This window comes from Danio rerio, chromosome 10 (genome assembly GCF_052040795.2).
Source record: "Danio rerio strain M-AB ecotype USA chromosome 10, GRCz13ab, whole genome shotgun sequence".
NCBI classification, from domain to species: Eukaryota; Metazoa; Chordata; class Actinopteri; order Cypriniformes; family Danionidae; genus Danio; species Danio rerio.
Genome location: NC_141030.1, coordinates 3,875,474 through 3,897,500, shown reverse-complemented (window position 1 = coordinate 3,897,500; position 22,027 = coordinate 3,875,474). Strand labels below are relative to the sequence as shown.

Genomic DNA, 22,027 nt, shown 5'->3' with positions numbered 1-22,027 from the left:
CGCAATCTCGATTCGACCCCCCCAGACGATCTTAATCCAGCATTTCTACGATTCTGCCAATCATATTTTCAAGTTCAGGAGAGAAGAAAAGGCGGCTGCACGAGTCTTTTCATTGTTTCACACACGTTGCTCAGTGACATTAACACCTCCAAATGATCTCGAATGAGTCACATGCTGTATTTATAAGGTATAATTCACCAAAAAATGTCATTTTTGTCTTCATATAATGATGTTTTCGCAGTCAGGAAATCACACGTGACGTGAGCTGCTGGCCGTGAGCTGTTATCACAGAAAGGGTGGGCGGGCGCACTCTACTTAATGATAGACGTGCGCGCGTCTACTTTAGTGAACAGAACCTGCATATGTTGCGAGTAACAGGTAATACAGTTGTAAATAATATTCAGTTTGTGGCACTGTAGGGTCCAGCCAGTTGGTCCAATGACGGTATCCACTGGTGGATGAAGGTTCACTGCATGTTCGGTCTTTCCAGTGCACAATGTTGATTTATATTAAACTTAACTCATATCTGACTCCAATTTTAGTATGAGGTGGTTTAGAATATTAATGTATTTATCCTCGTTTTATCTGACTCCAATTATAAAACATTGAGAAGATTATTTTGTTTCCTTTCACATTATTTTAGATTATGATTGGATATTCTTTTGATTTGTTATTATACCTTATTCTCATTTACTCAGATTCCTATAGCATCCCGAGTCTTGCACCGGCCGGGTATACAATCTCTTAATACAAGCTTGTCAGTCTTGGTCATTAAACAGAGGCGATTAACCACTCTCCTAAAAAGGCAGAACCCTACTTACTCAATTTAGGAGATTTTTATGTGGTCCCCATAGATCTGTTATCTACTTAATTAAGACAAAGTATTTTAATAATAATCGCACAGGATTATAAGTTTGTAGATGAAGGCCTAAATATCCACATTTAAAGTAGTTTCAACAATATTTTGTTGTTCTAAATAGTTGGCCTTTTACAGTCCAAGTATACTTGAAATAATGTCAATTTGTTAGTCGGACCTCTAACAACATTGTATAGCGTGCCACGCTGCTCCGTCTAACATGTTTTAGTCCGTTACTAACCTGTACAGTGGCTTGTAGTGCTATGGACAACAACATTTATCAGTGATAATAACACGAGGTTTGAATAATTCAAAACATAATTTATTAGTCAGGTAAATGTATTATGCCAAATTCAATCAGTCAATTCATAAACGATCAATACAAAACATCAAATTATCAAAGATAAATCCAAGATTAAAAGATGCATTCCTGACTTTTTACATAACGTGTAAATTTTACATAACGTGGAGCCTAGGCTCCATGTTATGGGCTGATCTGGGTAGGCAGAATCGCGCTGAGTCTTTCTCAAACCTTACCTTAAATAATCCAAGAATTCCCTCAAGGAAGGGGGTGTGAATAACAAAAGGCATTCACACTTAGTGGAAAGTCACACCCTTCACAGTGGTTCAAAAGATGCCTGAAGTTATATATTTATTGTATATCTATCTATTTCTGAGAGAATGAGACCATTGTACCAATCGCACTGAAACATTTCAAATGATATCAAACATGAAAGTTAAAGTCAGTTTGGTTAATCTAGAACATTCAAACATTGAAATGACCATATGCGTGAAATGGGGGGATGAAGCTGAGTTTCAGCAGACTCAGATGCAAATGCAGCAGGAACTAGTTTTTCCCGCATTCCCACCTGCTGGGTTGTTAAGTCACCAGTCTCTGTTTTCAGCTCATGTTTTGAATTGTCAAAGATATCAGAATATTTGCAATATTTCAACTCTTACAGGCACAGAGTGATCGTTTGGGAGCCGCGCGCGAAGTATGAACAGCACTTAGCAGTCAGAATGAAACCGAAAGTGTGCACTTCATCTAAATGATCATATCGCATTTTAGAGTAATGATTACGACAAGCATTTAATATGTTTTTTTCTTTCATAGCAAACACACAGTTGTGCATCAAAATAAATGTTTACAATGTCAGTATAACTACTCTAGCCTATACATTGTTGAATATAATCTGATCATGGCAAATGTCTGGTTTTACTAGTGAATAAAATTGTCTAATATGAAAGATTGCAAGCATAAATCTCAAACATAATAATTCAACATCAGAATTATTATAAGTAGAATAGAATTATTTATAAAAACCAGTAGACCTACACATAATATTATTATCGATGTTGCCATATGTTTGCTTTTACCATACCTTTATTTTACATCTACAGAATCGTGAGAAAATCGTGATCTTTATTTTCAGCAAAAATATCGCGATTCTCATTATAGCCAGAATCGTGCAGCTCTAACATCTCGTGAACATTTCTAGTCAAAAGCACCTCAGAAATGTGTTTTCTGAGAAAAATGGTCACGTGTTAGATACCTATTTCCCCTACTGTATTTTCAGTATTCACCAAATACAAAAACACTCTAATATGATCTACACAAGTACAATTACACGAGAATGGCCATAAGAAAAAAATAATAATCCCAGCTGTGTTTACTGAAGAATTTATATTACAATTTAAAATGCTTCAAAAAGCATTGCCTTTTTTAAATTCAGTGCTAAGTAATGATCCATTATGTTAAGGCATATATTAGTCTGGTATTCATAATTACGCAAGCGCCTCATTTAGCATGCAAACACAGTTAAGCCAGGGATATCCCATCAAAATGAACTAATAAGCTCATGAAATAATAATGGGGCATGAAGTGAAACCTCCTCAAGCCAAAAACGCAAAGTTCCTCTCTGGAATTCTGAGTCAATCAATTATTGAGCGGCCGCGTCAAACAGGCAGATTTACTGAGGCAGAACTCCACACTAATTACTTCAATTAAGCGTTTTACTTAAAGCAATAAGGCGCCCTCTTAAATTCTTGGATAGAGACAAGAGGTATGGTGAAAAATAAAATACGGATGGAAAACTATGATTGCTTTAACCCTTTATTAGTCATTATTGTTTGTTTATTGTTTATTTCCTCTTAATTTACACATCAGCTCGATGTCTCACAAGTATGTCTATTTAAGTGTTCTGTCTTGTGAGGGTGGGAAAGGGGGTTAGAAAAGAATATTTACATGCATACTGAAATGATTCGGTAAATTATTGATGTTAAAATAATAAAAAATATATTGATAAAAAAAAAATATATATATATATCCATGTTAGCCATTTAGCAACCAAGCTACAGTCACCGGGCAGACAGAAGCCCTGCCAATGACGCGAATAAATCGTATTTTGAAGCGCGAATGAAGCGAGTAAACTCAAATGTTCCCGTGTGTATTTACGGGCTAATTTCGCAATTTATCCGCGCATTCCTCATTTGGTGTGAACACAGCATTAGGCTTTTTCGGGGACTTTCTGTTCAATAATTAAGTTTATATAAAACGATTATGTTAACATCGATTTGTGTTGGGACAACATGAAGGAATTGTGTGGAACCCTGCATTTGTGTGTGTGTGTGTGTGTGTATTGCACTCAAAAATGATGTTTGCACAATTCTTGAGGGTTTTTTGGGGCAACCCAGACCCGGATTGGCTAATCGGGAGGACCGGGAGAATTCCCGATGGGCCAGTCCGTTTTTTTGGCTGCGAGGGCCGGTGTCCCTAACGTTAGCTGCTTGCACTCTCAGCAGTCACACTTTTTTTCATTTATTTATTTATTTGACCACAGTCTCACTCTTTTTATTCATTATTTTGCCGCAGCTCTGCTCTTTTTATTTATTTTCTCGCAGCCCCGTGAGCAAAATGCAGCCTGCATGTTGATGATGACGTAACTATTATTCGACCCCAAACAGCAGCACCTTAGTGAATATAAGAATTCGAATAATTAATATTAATGAATATTACACCTGCTCAATGAAAATCAGATGATTCACTACATTAATAATGAATTAATAATCTGACATAACTTGATCAGAAATCTAAAAAGGGGAAAAAAGATTAAGCCGTCAATAGACAAGTCTTGCAGATGGCAGCGCATCCATTCCAATCATTTATAATGCCGCCATTGTGGTCCAGTGGTCAGCATGTTGTGTTATGACATCGCAGGCTCCGAGTTCGATCCTTACCTATCTAATTGAGTTTTTTTTTTATTATTGTTAAAACATATAATACTGTTTGGGTTGTTGAACATTTCAAGTTCTAAAGCAGCAGTTTCCTTGAAAAAGACGTGATCGTGACATTAGAAACTGAATTGGAAATGACGTTATTTTAATATAGTCAGTCGTGAACTGAGATGGGCCGGTCTAAGGCTGGCAACTCCAGGGCTAAAAAGGAGTCCCACTCCGGCCCTGGGGCAACCTAATTGTTTTATGTTCAGTCCACTTAAATTTGTAAAACGAAGTTAACTTAAGTGCTTCATGCTATCCCAACACAAATGAATTATGTGGAACCCAGCATTTTTAGTGTCTATATAGAATATAATAAGCATTCAAACCGAATACACACACTCACATAAAGCCGTCCCTTCAGAAGGCCTCTGGACTCCTTGAACGCTGAGATTTCTCACAACCAAGGGCGACCTCAGATTCTTTCCCTTTAAAGGTCTGTAATTTCAAATCCTTTATTTGATTGTTCATTAAGTTCAACCCTCCTCTGGAAATTGCAGCCCCGGACCCCATTATTAGTGGTTCCAGACGTTCGGGCTTCTGGATTTTTCCTTCCAGCGTATATATACCTCGGCGGCCTGCGAGATGAGAGGGCAGAGCGGCAGACGGGACCTTGTTTTAATGGTCTCCCTGGCAGCGGCGCGAGGGAAAATAAAGGAGAAAATGAAATGAGGTATCAGTGAAGAGCAGGGAAATGACGTCAGAGGGAACACGGAGCAGGACTGATGTTTTTATTATTACTACTCTGATAATTAGTGGTGTTTGCTCGGGGAAGCAAGTCGCTGTTACTGCGGCTCATATTTCAGCCTTATTGCTTTACTCTGGAGATTTCAGCCTGCAGACTTACCATTTTCACCTGGTGGATGATAAATATAGTTATTTCGTCTATTTAAAGCGGATATATGTAAGAATGTTTCATTTAAAGGGCACCTAGGTTACGCCTTTTTTTAGATTTTAATTAAGTCTTTTGCGTCTCTAGAAAGTGTATATAAAGTTTCAGCTCAAAACACGCACCGGATTTTTCATTATACCTTTTACAAGATCCTGTTTTATACCCATTTCCAGCAGGGGGAGGTTTTGTCATACTGCGCCTTTAAGACGAGTCTTTCCTGCCTACTGTTTCTACGTGCCTTCCCGCATGCTTTAATCTACTCCCTCGGCTCCATCAGACAACAGACAGACTTAAAGGAAGAAAGTCTCACGTAGCGTTTGTGAGAAATACTCCCAACAAGAAAAATGTTGTTAGCGAAAATGGCGAGTGGCTAGTAATGTTGGAAATCTACTAGCCACAGTGGCTGGTGAACAAAAACGTTAATGTGAAGCCCTGCTGACTAACATGAACAAGTTCATATGATTTACTGACAATATAGTTTGTAAAGTAATCATTACTGTCTATTAGTAGAAATATGGTAGATATATTATATTAGAGACTTGCTTTGTTTATCAAATAAATGGATCTAATAGAATTTCCATTGTAAACATTTAATAAAAGTTTAAAATGTATTATTTTTTAATTTACCATATTACGTTTTTAGTTACGATACACCCAAAATTCAAAAACCTGCATATTTTTGACAATATTCTGAGCAGAAATAGCAAAAAATGTCCGCAGATTCTGTCTGGCTCTAGAAATGAGTAATTAAAACTAATATATTTAGAAATGTGTTATAAAATTCTTCTTTCGTTAAGTGAAGTTTATTCATAAACAAAATTCGAGAGTATCACATGCTTATGATTGTTCACAGCTGTCCCAACTTTAGCTAATGACTAATTATCCTATCAGACGATCTTTAATTCGCTATAAATAACCAGACTTTTCTCATCTCAATATCTTCGTCTTGAAGAAACCCCCCCACCCAACCCTACTTTCCCTCCTATCAAACGGGCGACACGGTGGCCAGCGATTAGCGCTGTTGCCTCACAGCAAGAATGCCCCTGGTTTAATTCCTTTCCAAACCAGACGGCATTTCTGTGCGGAGTTTGCTTGTTCTCCCCGTGGTCGCGTGGGTTTTCCCCGGGTCCTCCGGTTTCCTCCCACAGTTCAAAAACAAGCACCCTAAACAATTAATCCAAATACTTTAGCTAAACTCTGAGTACACCTTTCAGCATCCATATCTGACACTTGAGAGGGGGAGTCATCGAGATCTACCTGAGCTCAAACTCCACTCTCGCCTTGCAACGGGAGGGAGCCCAGAGCTCGAGGATCTTATAAGCTCAGGGCTCTCTCCCGGGACAGCATGCCAAACTAGCTTTACTATCAAGCATCAGCTAAGTGTGAACTTTTGAAAAGGAAATTGATGGGGAAGTATACAGGGGGGCTGATATTCTGACTTTAACTGCATTTAAAATTTATTTAGCATGTTATCAAATTTTTGCAGACACTATATTATCACCAAGCCCCACCAAAAGTACTAATAACTATAAAACGTGATGTCAGACACAGCACACGAGAAACAAATCCCCAAACAGCCTCATAGCAACTGAAATATTCAACCCAAGCTCATTCTGGAAGCGTAGCCCCGCGGACGTTTCTGGAGACCGCGATTTACGTGGTCGGAGGTATATAAGGCCGTTTAGTTTTTTTCGAGCGAACGCTGCGGGGCGGTGTGGCGCCGCTCCGCCCCTCCTCTTCACGCTCGCCGGCCAACGGCTCGCCTCCGAGTGGAGGGCTTTCCCGATGCAATCAGTTTGTCCGCTTAGCTCACAGCATTGCGTCGGCGGAGCGGAGGCCCCAGAGGAGGAGGAGGAGCCGGCCGCGGGGACGACGACCGCGATCGAGTCCGGGGAACAGCTGTTCCGGAAATCAGGTAAGACGAAAAACGGAAATCGAAAAATAAGGGCGAGAACGCGGGGGGATCCGAAAACGCGGTCGAAATCGAAGACGAGGGCTTTTGCTTTTTTTCTGGACGGCTTTTGCGAACCGTCGCTCGGGTTTAGGGAAGGAGGAGGAGGAGGAGGAAGAGGAGCACGGCCGAGTCGGCCGATCCGGCGGCTTTTCGCGCGAGAACGGCGCAGGCGCGAACGGCGCACGCTCCGGAGAGGCGCCCGAGATGTGAAAAAGCGCGCACAGCAGCCTCTCGCGGATCCGCGAAAACAAAAAACGCTCAAATACGTACCTCCCGGGACGTAAATCGCGGTCCGCAGAAACGCAGGGCTACGTTTCCACAATGAGCCCGGGTTGGAAATATTAAAAACACCAAAAAATATATATATATAATATATAATAAAACATGCAGAAATCTAGACACGTTTAGTTGTTCGATGAGACTTTAACAATGCTTAAATACTTAAGTTGTCTCTGAAATAGAAATGAGCAAGTACAGGTGCCATTTTCTACCCTAAATCTCACCGATTTTTCTCTTACACTGTACGAGAGAGCGAGCTCTGAGCAACAAAGTTCTCCTGTGGGAGCTGATAAGAGACTGAAGCTACACGGCTTCTTCGCTCCGACTCTTTTGATCTCCTAGACTCGCATGAGCTCTCGCCTTTCAAACCATCCTAGTGTTTGTGGCTTTTTTTCGGAAACCCGCAGGTATACCGAGGGTCCATTCCCGACACGTGCTGCAGGAATTTCTACAAACAGATCCAAGTTTTTTTTGTTCCATGTTCTGGGAAACTCCCACCACGCTTTTGTCATTCAGGGTCTGTCAAGAGGCATTACGCTCAACAGAGGAACAAAGCAAAAGAGAGACAAGGCTTTCAGGCCAATATGGAGATTGTTCCCCGGGTGGGAAGCCAAGCCCAGAGCTGTGTGTGTGTGAGTGTGTGTGTGGGAGAGACGGAAAGAGAAGAAGAAGTAGCAGAAGAAGCAGGCCTGGGTTTATTTCATGAGTCTTACCCACATGCAAGGCCAAACCAGCAGCTTCAAAGTGCTGCCTATGGGGAGACGCTCAAACCATATGCAGCGACCATGAATAAAGCTGGAGCCTCTTTAACTGTGAGTCCACACACACTCACACACACTAACACACCTCAAACACACCCAAACGCAAGAGAATCAGACTCATTATCAATCCGAATCACCTCTCGGGATAAAGTCAGGTCTGTTCTTAGGGCCTGATTTACTTCAAACTAAACTGAAATGAGAGCTAGTGTGGCATCGTTTTAAGGAAACCAGGTCAAAACAAAGTTTGTTTGGCTTTTTTTTTTTTGTGAGTATATAACGAGATACAAAAGCGAACATTTCAGAAAAAGTTGGTTTCAAATATTATAGAAACACTCCAATTTTGAGGGAAATAAGCTCATTATGTCATTAGGCATGGGCCCAAGATTCTGACGGTATGATAACCTTGAATAAAAATAAATAAATAAATAAAATAAATAAATAAATTAAAATAAATAAAATAAAATCACAGTTTCACGTTTTTGTGATTACCTTTTTGTGAAAACTTTTTCCGTTTTAAACACAATATATTAAATATCTTGAAGCAGTAAAGGTGTCAGGCTAAATAATTAAAGTGAATCACTGACTTGTGCTGTTTTCATTTATTTCAAAATCAGATTTTTTTTTACAATTTAAATGGGATATTTGGATATTTTTTCTGCTGGAGATACTAAAAAATGTTTAAAAAGTAAAAAAAATTGTACATAAAGTTGAAGTCAGAATTATTAGCCCCCTTTAATTTTTTTCTTCTTTTTAAAATATTTTCTAAATGATGTTTAAAAGAGCAAGAAAATTTTCACAGTATGTCTCATAATATTTTTTCTTCTGGAGAAAGTCTTATTTGTTTTATTTCGGCTAGAATAAAAGCAGTTTTTTAATTTTTTAAACACCATTTTAGGAACAAAATTATTAGCCCCTTTAAGCTATATTTTCTTGATAGTCTACAGAACAAACCATTGTTATACAATAACTTGCCTAATTACCCCAACCTGCCTAGTTAACCTAATTAACCTAGTCAAGTCTTTAAATGTCACTTAAGCTGTCGAGAAGTGTCTTAAAAAATCTAGTCAAATATTATTTACTGTCATCATGGCAAAGATAAAGTAAATCAGTTATTAGAGATGAGTTATTAAAACTATTATGTTTAGAAATGTGTTGAAAAAAATCTGCTCTCCGTCAAACAGAAATTGGGGAAAAAATAAACAAGCAGTCTAATAATTCAGGGGGGCTAATAATTCTGACTTCAACTGTATACCTTAGCAATGGTATTGCAGAAAATTTTGATGGTTGTAAAACCTTGACTTTTCCATACCACGGTATACTGTCCCTTGAAAACCTGATCCTTACAAGTCATCTATATGTAGAGTTCAACAGATTTACTATTTACCCCAAAATCTGTTCAGCTGATCTCCAGGTCTGAATGCAGCACTTTAACTTAGCTTAGCATAAATCATTGAATCGGATTAGACCATTAGCATTTCATTTAAAAAACTGTTTAGGCAATTTTCATATTTAAAGCTTAACAGTTCTGTATTGACATTGTATACTAAACACTCCACCTTTGTCAATATAGGCTAATTTTGCATGAATACAGAAGACTGGGTGGGTACTTTTGCATTTCGGCGGGTTTGTGATGGAATCAGTCAGCTACATCTGGTAACACTGTGTGCATTTTTGGATTTTATTTTCACTGCTAAGAGTGGTTCACTTCCCGCGCGGCTCCCAAACGATCACTCGATTCGACCCCCTAAACTATCTCAATCCAGCATTTCTACGATTCTGTCAATCATATTTTCAAGTTTAGGAGAGAACCAAAAGTGACCGCACAAGTCTTCACCATGTTTTACATACGTTGTTCAGGAACGTGGACACCTCCAAATGGTGTTGAAAGAGTCAAATGCTGTATTTATAAGATATAATTCACTACAAAAATGTAATTTCTGTCTTCATGTAATGTATCTACGACCGCAAAATCACACGCTTTTTAATTCACAGCCTATGCAAGTTCAGTTCAATTAAGTAGACTTCATTCAGAGGCGCGCACGCCCGCCCTCCCTTTGGTAACAGCTGACAGTCAGCTCAAGTCACGTGTGATTTTGCGGTCGTAGATACATTACATGAAGACAGAAATTACATTTTTGTAGTGAATTATATCTTATAAATACAGCATTTGACTCTTTCAACACCATTTGGAGGTGTCCACGTTGCTGAACAACGTATGTAAAACAATGTGAAGACTTGTGCGGTCACTTTTGGTTCTCTCCTGAACTTGAAAATATGATTGACAGAATCGTAGAAATGCTGGATTGAGATAGTTTAGGGGGTCGAATCGAGATCGAAATCTTTTTACGATTAATTGTGCAGCTCTAGCATATACTATTAATCGCAATAACGATAGTTCTGTGATATGTTGTGCAGCTCTTGTTTAAATGAAACAAAATATCCATTAGGCAGCTTTTACGTAAAGAAAACAGCGCAATTTACCTGGGTTGTGTTTTCAGAAGACACCCCAACTCTCCACCAACACTCTACTCTAGGCATTATAGCCTAAATTATTTTTAAACACAATTTTGTTTCAGCAAACCAATAAAAACCTGTCCGGCCTGACACCTGGATATTACAAAAAGCCGACGAATCAGATTACAATCGAATCAGATTTTTTTCATTTTGTTGAGTAATATGCGTCAGACGGTCCATGATCGCTTGCTGACACCAAACGAGGCATCCGTTCTTCCTGCGCGTCCTTCAAAATCCATCAGAATCATCAAAGCTTGATCAACAAAAACGTGACCTATAAATGTAGAGTTTATTGATGTAGCTTTGATGCAGATTAGTAGGTACTACAGCATGTGTGTGTGAGTGTCTGTGTGTGTGAGAGACTGCTGATACAGCGAGTCGTCCGCCTCTAGAGAGACTGCAGCAGATGTCGGCATGTGTAGCGTAAGCATCTGCCCTGTGCCCACGCACACACACACACACACACACATGCATGCTCAGGATGTGTCTTCTTCCATCTTCACACACACCAAGTCATCATCTCCGCTGTTAACACACCTCTCTCCTATTTAAACCAATTACAGCTGCTCGTCTACCAGCCGGACCGAGACCAATTACAGCAGGGGCCCGAGTGCTCCCGTATGCTGATGTGCCCTTTCTCCAAACTTGTTACTCTGCTCCATGCCCGAGTAGGTAAATGTCTTTTCTGAGCAAGAGACGCCTTTAGAATTTCGCAAAAGCTCTAAACCTGCAGATATGAGATTTGTAACGCTTTTTAATGAACTACCAAATAGAATTTAGGGGTTGTGCGATATACTGGAAAAATATCGTTATGGTGATAATAGTATATGCAATATTCATGTCGTAGAGAAGCGTGATAAATTAAGTTAATATTGTATAATTTTTCTTGAACTACCAAATTAAATTTATGGTTGTGCGATATATCGAATAAATATCGTTATCGTGATAATAGTATGTGCAATATTTGTATCGTGGAGAAGCGCGACAAACTAAGTTAATTTTATATCACTTTTCATGAACTACTGAATAGAAACTAGGGTTGCGCAATATATTGGAAAATATCGTTAAAGCGATAATAGTATATACAATATTCATATCGCAGAGAAGCGTTATAAATTAAATTGATATAACTTTTCATAAACTACTGAATAAAATTTAGGGTTGCGGAATATATCGGAAAAATATTGCTATAACGATAATGGTATATGCAATGTTCATGTCGTAGAGAAGCGTGATAAATGAAGTTAATATTGTATAATTTTTCATGAACTACCAAATTAAATTTATGGTTGTGCGATTTATCGAATAAATATCGTTATTGTATTAATAGTATGTGCAATATTTGTATTGTGGAGAAGCGCGACAAACTAAGTTAATTTTATATCACTTTTCATGAACTACTGAATAGAAATTAGGGTTGCGCAATATATTGGAAAATATCGTTAAAGCAATAATAGTATAAACAATATTCATATCGCAGAGAAGCGTTACAAATTAAATTGATATAACTTTTCATAAACTGAATAGAATTTAGGGTTGCACAATATATCGGAAAAATATTGCTTTAATGATAATGGTATATGCAATATTCATATAGCAGTGAAGGACAATAAATTAGGTTAATTTTGTATAACTTTTCATGAACTACTGAACAGAATTTAGGGTTGTGCAATGTATCAAAAATAATCACAATAATAGTATATGAAAAATCCATACTTTGTAGAAAAACGCTATTAAGTTAATTTTATCTAACTTTTCATGATCTACCGAATAGAATTTAGGGTTGCGCGATATATCGGAAAATTATTGTTAATGTGATAATAATATATGCAATATTCTTATCGCAGAGAAGCGCAATAAATTAAGGAAAGTTAATATAACTTTTCATTAACTATCAAATAGAATAAAGTCATTTTATATAACATTACATATAAGTTAGCTGTGCGATATAAAAAAATATCGTTATTGCGATAATAGTATATGCAATATGCACATCGCAGAGAAGATAAATTTAAGTTAGTTTTATATCACTTTTCATAAAACTACCGAATAGAATTAGAGAAATTTGCTATCGCGATAACAATATATGCAATATTCTTATTGCTGAGAAGCACAATAAATACATTTTCTATAACTTTTCATGAACTAACGAATAGAATTTAGGGTTCCATAATGAATTAAGTTAAAATTATATCACCTTCCATTGACTCATTCATTCATTCCTTTTCTTTTCGGCTTAGTATCTTTATTAATCTGAGGTCGCTGCAGAGGAATGAACCGTCAACTTCCTTCCATGAACCACTGATTAGAATTTATTTTTGTTATCGTGATTTAGTATATGCAAAATTCATATTGCAGAGAAGTGAGAGTTTCATGAACTACCGAATAGAATTTAGGGTTGCACAATACACAACACATCAAAAAAATATTGTTATCGTGATAATAATATATGCAATTTTCACATCACAGAGAAGGATCATAAATTAAGGTAAATTTATATACCTTTTAATTAACTACCAAACAGAATTTAGGGCTGCACAATATATCGGAAAAATATTGTTATCACAATAATAGTATATGGAATATTAATTTCGCAGGGAAGCATGATATCTTAAGTTCATTTTATATAATTTTTCATGAACTACTGAATAAATTTAGGGCTGCACGATATATCGTAAAAATAATGCTATCGTGATAATAATATATGCAATATACATATCGTAGAGATGCATGACAACTTAAGTTGATTTTATATCACTTTTTATGAATCACCGAATAAAATTTATGGCTGTGCAACATTTAGGGCGTGTTACTGTATAACAGTTTTGCAGCATGTTACAGTATTTTACTGTATTTTACAATTCACAAAGTTTTACAGTAAATATATCAAATACTGTAAATACACACACAGCAAGGTAAATGGTGCTATAAATGTAAATACAGTAATTTTGTTGTCACTGAATTGTGATACGAACAGAATTTTAATGTATGATAGTTATGCAGTGTTACTGTATTTTAAAGTTGCACTGTGAAAATTACTGTATATTTTACAGTAAAGATATAAAATACTGTAAATACATATACACCAAGATAAGAGTGGCTGCAAATGTAAATACGGCATTTTACTGTAATTGATTTACGGTAAGTTACTGACAAACTGCTGCCTTTAAGTTACTGTAGATTCTACAGGATATTGTTAACAGTGTATACGAGATTTCCAGCGTTTCAAACATGGAGAAAGTTTCTAAATTTGGATAAAAGATCAACAAACAATTGCTGTTTTTTGTATTGATAAAACCATCCACTGATAATCAATTAGACCAATAGAAGAAGAAGATAAATATAGAGTCACATACTTAATGTAGATTTCCAGCAAAATACTTACAAGCTGCTCAAATCTTATCACAGTTCGTATCCAGATAAGATACAGCGGTGACCTTGTTGTCAACATCAAACTCACTGGAGAGATGGACGTGTTTGTCCATCTGCCTAAAAGCATTGCTGATTTCCGCTGCCCTTGTCTGTCAAAACGTCATTTGCATTTTGACCCCTCGCCCAATAAGAGACAAGCTGCAGCGTAACAGCATCGGCACGTCAAACTAAAAAGGGGCCAGATTGATAGCGACCATTTAGGAGAAAGATAAACCATCAATTTCACGTCCGTCTGACAAAAGAGATAGATTGGATCGTTTAGTCCTTTTGTCCAAAAAGTCTCTCAGATCTCAGGAGAATTAATGAATATTCTCCGTGCTTTAGAATATCTAGGCACTGATAATTTAAATAATTATTTGAATAAAATAATAAACATTAAAATGAATAAACGATATATATTTTTAAATAGTTCATAAATGAATGTTAAACACAGTGAAGTTTTATCAACTGTTTTAAATATTAATAGTTTTAATAACTAATTTCTTTTATCATTGCCATAATGACAGTACATAATATTTTACTAGCTATTTTGCGAGATACTAGTATTTAGTTTAAAGTGTAATTTAAAGGCTTAACTAGGTTAATTAGTTTAACTAGGCAGGTTAGGTTAATTAGGCAAGTCCCTGGACAGCTGTGATTTGTTCTGTAGCCAATTGAATTTATTTTTTTTATTACAAAGTTTATTACGAAGTTTATTATGAAGTTTTTGTTACGTTCTTATAAATTGAAAAACTAATTTTAATTCAGCCAAACAAAAAGAAATAAGACTTTTTTCCAGAAGAAAGGTCTCCATTTCGCAACTGACCAATAAGAATTAAGTATTCTAGATAGGGCTGTGCCAGTAATCAAAAATCAAATCACAATCGCGTTTTGAAACATTGCGATTAGCTAATCGCAAGAGGCTGCGAAATGAAATATATATGTCTTATGTCATTTCCCCCACCCAGAGCAAATGCGTGACTGCCATCTGTGTGTGACAGTCTTACTAGCCAACTGAGTGAGCACACTTTTGTTCTGCCCGAACAGAATTGCGCAACCGAACTATGCGGAATGCCCAGAGTAAAATAAACAAATAGGAGAGTGCGAACAAGTGGGATAATGGCGGAAAACTAGTGTTTAATTTCTGAATACTTAAAAACTAATTTTTAATAAAAGTTAGAGCAAGTTAATATCTTTTCAGTTCCTTTTTTACCAAACACTCGCAATCGCAAACGCAAAATTGCAATATCTGTCAAAAAATAATAATAATTCGCAATTAGATATTTTCCCCAAATTGAACAGCTCTAATTCTAGATACAATTAATAGCCAGCTGTCTGAGATACTCGACTCTATAAAAGCAAGGTCTTCATGTCACAACTGATCAATTAGAATGAAGTATTTTACATACAATAATACCCACTAGACATTTCAGGTTATGTTATTCCAGCATAACAACCGCTAAATAACCCAGGCTTCTACGCTTTATGCTTTATTCAGCCAGTTGAATAGTAAATACTGTTGATACTGAATAATGCACAGGTTAGTGTATACTTCATCAGCTGTTTTCCTTTCTGCTTCTTTGAGTTTTATTAAAGAATTTATAAACTATTACAGCTCAGAACATTGTTATGTGTCTAATTTGTATGTATTGTGGCAGTTAGTCATGTAATAAGTGGGATAAAGTACATCCAGGTGGTTGGTTTTGCAGAACAAATCCGTTCTCTTGTATACAACAGTGCTAAGTCTGATAACAACCTCCTAGACGTACTTTATCCTGAACATAAATAGCCCAAACAACTTTCTGTTACGCGTTACATTTTGGAATTAATCACTGATAGGCCGTGTGTTGTTTAAATGAATCAATTCGATGGTTAAATCAGTCTGAAGACATCCTAGCAGTCGTCTGAATTGCTCAATGCTTAGTCTCAATGACTAATTGAATCCTTTCAAATGGCTTAATCGCTATTCTCGCCACCTTAACAAACAGCTGCAAAACTAAATCCTGTAGTAAACATGCCAAGGTATGTTATTCTTAGAAAACAACCGCTAAATAACACAGGTTCACATGCTTTACACTTTATTCAGCCAGTTTTATTCCTCTCAGATTTGCGTTTTTTAACTGTTTGGCACCATCTTTTGACTGAACAATGTGCAGGTTAGTGTATACTCCATCAGCTGTTTTCCTTTCTGTTTGTTTGAGTTGTATTAAAGAATTTATAAACTATTACAGCTCAGAACAATGTTTTGTGTCTAATTTGTATGTATTGTGGCAATTAGTCAAGTAATAAGTGGTATAAAGTACATCCAGGTGGTTGGTTTTGCTTAATAAACCAGTTTAGTCACATACAACAGTTTCCCGCTTCACGTCAGGATCCCAATAAACCAAAAGTCCAAACAACTTTCTGTTATGCACTGATTTTTTAGGATGAATCACTCAAAGGATCACTTAAATCACTTAAAGTTGTTCAAATAAATCAAATCAGTGGTTAAATCAGTCTACAGACATCCTAGCAGCCGTCTGAATGAAGGATTCGCAGAATTAATTGAATCCTTTCAAACGGCTAACTCAGTATGCTCGCCACCTTAACAAACAGCTGCAAAACTAAAGCCTGTAGTAAACATGCCAAGGTATGTTATTCTTAGAAAACAACCGCTAAATAACACAGGTTCACATGCTTTACGCTTTATTCAGCCAGTTTTATTCCTCTCAGATTTGTGTTTTTTAACTGTTTGGCACCTTCTTGTGACTGAACAATGTGCAGGTTAGTGTATACTCCATCAGCTGTTTTCCTTTCTGTTTGTTTGAGTTGTATTAAAGAATTTATAAACTATTACAGCTCAGAACAATGTTTTGTGTCTAATTTGTATGAATTGTGGCAATTAGTCAAGTAATAAGTGGTATAAAGTACATCCAGGTGGTTGGTTTTGCTGAAAAAAACAGTTTAGTCACATACAACAGTTTCCCGCTTCACGTCAGGATCCCAATAAACCAAAAGTCCAAACAACTTTCTGTTATGCACTGATTTTTTAGGATGAATCACTCAAAGGATCACTTAAATCACTTAAAGTTGTTCAAATACATCAAATCAGTGGTTAAATCAGTCTAAAGACATCCTAGCAGCCGTCTGAATGAAGAATTCGCAGAATTAATTGAATCCTTTCAAACGGCTAACTCAGTATGCTCGCCACCTTAACAAACAGCTGCAAAACTAAAGCCTGTAGTAAACATGCCAAGGTATGTTATTCTTAGAAAACAACCGCTAAATAACACAGGTTCACATGCTTTACGCTTTATTCAGCCAGTTTTATTCCTCTCAGATTTGTGTTTTTTAACTGTTTGGCACCTTCTTGTGACTGAACAATGTGCAGGTTAGTGTATACTCCATCAGCTGTTTTCCTTTCTGTTTGTTTGAGTTGTATTAAAGAATTTATAAACTATTACAGCTCAGAACAATGTTTTGTGTCTAATTTGTATGAATTGTGGCAATTAGTCAAGTAATAAGTGGTATAAAGTACATCCAGGTGGTTGGTTTTGCTGAAAAAAACAGTTTAGTCACATACAACAGTTTCCCGCTTCACGTCAGGATCCCAATAAACCAAAAGTCCAAACAACTTTCTGTTATGCACTGATTTTTTAGGATGAATCACTCAAAGGATCACTTAAATCACTTAAAGTTGTTCAAATACATCAAATCAGTGGTTAAATCAGTCTAAAGACATCCTAGCAGCCGTCTGAATGAAGAATTCGCAGAATTAATTGAATCCTTTCAAACGGCTAACTCAGTATGCTCGCCACCTTAACAAACAGCTGCAAAAACTAAATCCTGTACTAAACATTGATATTCACTCATAACATAAAACACAGCAGCAGCCTTGAACCGCTTTACATTGACGAGCCATTAAATGCAACTCAACAGGGAACATGTGTTTCACAAGACAAACCCAATCATTTTTAATTCTGGGTCCACATCATCGCCTCCCTCATTTAAACTGGATCTGTGTCCCGATCTGTGTGGAATAATGCGTGTCACATGCACTGCTTTAAGAACCAAGTTGTGACCTTTGCGATTGCACACTATTTGTGGCAGTATAATGCAACGGCTCTATTTCCTCCTAAACACGGGCTGTGGTAAAGCCCCCGAGAGAAAGACGGGATTGTGGAATTAGTCGCTTGAATGGTGCATTTGCAGAAGATTATGTGCGGGGTCACTGCTGTTATGCAGAACCACTTCATTTACAAAAAAAAAAAAAACCTGAATATACTTGTGTTGCCATTTAACTGCTGGTTGTAAAGGAGAGGCTTCTAGAATTTAATTTGGTTAAACTTAAGATGCATTTATATTACTCAATGGCAAGAGATTATAAAGATTTCAACAAATACAGAGGCTGCTGTTTATGATATATAGTTAAAGTCAGAATTGTTAGCCCCCCTGTATATTTGTTCTCCCAATTTCTGTTGAAAGGAAGGAATATTTCTTGTTTCTTGTTTTGGTAAACGTATAATATATATTATATAGTTTTCAAGATATTTGTTACGACGGGGAGTGACACTCACAACAGAAGGTAGGATCCAAATGCAGGTTTAATCAGAATCATCAGGCAAGCAATGGTCAATACAGGGGCAAACAGATGTACGAGGGCAATCCAGAGTCGAAGTCAAAATTACAGGCAGATGGTCAGAGGCAGGCAGCAAACAGCATTAAATAAATAAATAAACAAGGCAAAGGATCAAAAACACGGCAAAGGCAGACAAAGGAAACCGCGTTGTAATGTCACTAACAGTAAACAAGACTCAGCAACATGTGTGTGTGAAAAGGGTTTTAAATAGTCCAAATAATCATTGTGTGAGTGGCTTCAGCTGTGAGAGTGCAATCAGTGTGGATCTGAAACCGGTTGTGTGTGTGTGGCATGACTGGGTGTTGTAGTCCATAACATGGCAGATATGTAGTTCAATGAGTGTGAATGTTTGTGTGTGAATGTTTACCAGCGACATCTGGTGGTTGTTCGCTGGTGAACATGACAATATTAGTATACAGCTTAAAGTGACAATCAAAAAAATATTACTTAAGGAAGCTAATAAAAACTGCTTTTATTCTAGCCTAAATAAAACAAATAAGACTTTTTCCAGAAGAAAAAATACTGTGAAAATTATCGCCTATCCAAGTTTTAAGAACAACAAATAATAATTTGAATTCTAGTTGACTTCTAGGCCTCTAGATTACGCTTATTTTACCAAAATAAAATATATTCATGCCTTCATTTTTAATGATTTCATTAGGACAGTAAGGTCTGACTTTGTCTAGACAAAAGTCTTGTCGCTTTACAGAAACAATGTACAGTATAGATGTTACGGTCGCTAACTGAAATATGACTCGTGACCAAAAGACAACGTAATATAAATAAACAACGGCCAAAGTGCTTCTGCTAAATTATTTATTAATATAACATAACCAGCAAAACAATCCAAATTGTCAAGAGATGGGGAGCCCAACAACATAATAAAGAACAACCAAACAAACCTAAGGCAGGTTGGAGCTCTCCACTCCAAACAAATATCAAAAGGAAAGCATAAAGGAGAACACAACAATAAAGCCGTCAAAAACTGTGGTGGCGTGGAGGAATGAGGGCCGGTAGAAGTCTGCTTCTGTTTGTTTTAAAGGGCCTGACGCCACCAGATCAACCAATAGAAAACTGAAAAGGGAAAAAGACAAACAAGATCACTTGGAAGTAATTATTAAGGGCAGGAGTGAACGCCTCACCCAACAATAGAATATAACGTCATGCTGCATGACGTTATATTGACGTCTGGAAAAAGAATGAATATTGTGTCTGACTCCATCATGAGCTTGGAGGACTGCATCCATACATCTCTGCAGTGCCTCAAATCACTGATTATTAAAGTAATTTTAGCCCAGACATGCTCAATAATGTTCATGCCTGGTGACTGGGCTGGCCAATACTGGAGCACCTTGACCTTCTTTGCATTCAGGAGCTTTGATGTGGAGGCTGAAGTATGAGAAGGAGCGCTATCCTGCTGGAGAATTGTCCCTCTCCTGTGGTTTGTAATGTAATGGGCAGCACAAATGTCTTGATACCTCAAGCTGTTGGTGTTGCCATCCACTCTGCAGATCTCTCGCACGCCCCATACTGAATGTAACCCCAAACCATGATTGTTCCTTCACCAAACTAGACTGATTTCTGTGAGAATCTTGGGTCCATGCGGGTTCCAGTAGGTCTTATGCAGTATTTGTGATGATTGGGATGCAGATCAACAGATGATTCAAGGGAAAAATCCCTCTGCCACTTTTCCAAATGATCAACTAGACATTAAGGTGATATTTGCTGCTCTTACAACTGGGATCAACGACAAGACTTTTGTCAGACAGTGTACATGGGTGATACTAGAATTATATATATTTATAATTTTATAATTATAACTAATTAATTAGGTCTAATTGTCATCTTTTTTGCATGTGTTAAATAAAAACTTGAATGAAACAGCTTTTTTATGTGCTATTTGTAATTCTAGTGAAAACCACCAACAATCAAGAATGCAAGGTGTCATGGCTTTGCAATCAAAAAATGTGATTATAATGAAAGTCAATGGGGCGAAAACAGCCCCGAACCTAACAAAAGGGGAGTAAATTTGAACAATACACAAGTTAAAATGGATTAAATAATAAATAAGATAAATAAGAAATAACAAGGTATACACAGTTGAAGTCAGAATTATTAGCCCCCCTTTGAATTATTTTTTTTTTTATATTTTCCAAATTATGTTTCACAGAGCTAGGAAATTTTCACAGTATGTCTGATAATATTTTTTCTTCCAGGGAAAGTCTTATTTGTTTTATTTCAGCTAGAATAAAAAGGAGTTTTTAATTTTTTTTAAAGCCATTTTAAGGTCAAAATTATTAGCCCCTTTGAGCTATATTTTTCGATAGTCTACAGAACAAACCATCATTACACAATAACTTGCCTAATTACCCTAACCTGCCTAGTTAACCTAATTAACCTAGTTAAGCCTTTAATTGAAAAGTATTTCTAAACTAATTTTGAGAGGATCACGTGCTTATGACTCCCCCCTTCCACCCTTACCCCTCCTCCTTTCCTAGATGGGTGGCACGGTGGCCCAGTGGTTAGCACTGTTCCTCCACAGCAAGAACGTCACTGGTTTTAGTCCTTACCAAACCAGCCAACTTTTCTGTGTGGAGATTACACGTTCTCCCCGGGTTCCCCGGTTTCCTCCCACCGTCCAAAAACATGCAACCTAAGTTAATTGACTAAACCAAAATCAGCACCATAGACATGCTACAAGTAAGTAGTTATCTCTTAAGAGCAATCACTAACTGTTCATTAGCTACTACAGAAGGGGAGTTCTCGAGATCTACCTGAGCTCAAACTCCCCTCTCGCCTTGGAAACGGGAGGGAGCCCCAGGCTCGAGGATCTTATGAGCTCAGGGCTCTCTCCCGGGACAGCATGCCAAACAAGCTTCATAATCAATCCTCAGCTAAGTGTGAACTTTTGAAATGTCACTTTAAGCTGTATAGAAGTGTCTTGAAAAATATCTACTATTTACTCTCATCATGACAAAGATAAAATAAATCAGTTAAAAAAAAATAAATCAGTCTCCGTTAAACAGAAATTGGGGGACAAAATTATTCAAGGGGCTAATAATTTTGACGTGTATAACCAGGAACACAACACTTTATCTAAACTCTGCCTTAAGAATGCAATAAGATCTCACGGAGGAAACATCTACCTTATTTGGCCAATGCCGTGAGACAAATAGTCATGTGACGCAGCCGGTCATGTTCCCTGAGATCTATATTTTAACAATCCCATCCTGAATCCGGCTTTAGCACGACTTTGAACTCAAGTTTCTTTGTTCTTTGACAACAATATTTCATGACAGCCCGTCCGAATATTTCAAAACACTGCGAGTTTAATAGAGATTACAGCTAAATTACTGTAGTAAGACAGATGGCTTTATGGTTTTAATTAGCTAACGGTTGAATGTTTCACTTTCACGATGTCAGTAAAAGGTATTAGTGGTTGAGGGTTGAATAAACGCTAAAGACT

General features: G+C 37.1%; 1 protein-coding gene and 2 long non-coding RNA genes across 4 annotated transcripts in view; 1 reads left to right on the top strand and 2 right to left on the bottom strand.

Annotated features, from left to right (window-relative positions):
- Window positions 1-22,027, bottom strand: part of ttc28 (tetratricopeptide repeat domain 28) — a 500,907-nt gene that overhangs the window by 441,202 nt on the left and 37,678 nt on the right. The window lies entirely within an intron of this gene.
- Window positions 14,636-19,225, bottom strand: LOC141376288 (uncharacterized). The gene is made up of 2 exons (XR_015500723.1): window positions 17,741-19,225; window positions 14,636-16,526 (listed from the first exon to the last, which is right to left on the bottom strand). It is a non-coding gene; the product is annotated as an uncharacterized LOC141376288 (long non-coding RNA).
- On the top strand, window positions 14,638-20,855 carry LOC147834967 (uncharacterized). The gene is made up of 4 exons (XR_015500724.1): window positions 14,638-15,639; window positions 17,467-19,290; window positions 19,714-19,955; window positions 20,350-20,855. It is a non-coding gene; the product is annotated as an uncharacterized LOC147834967 (long non-coding RNA).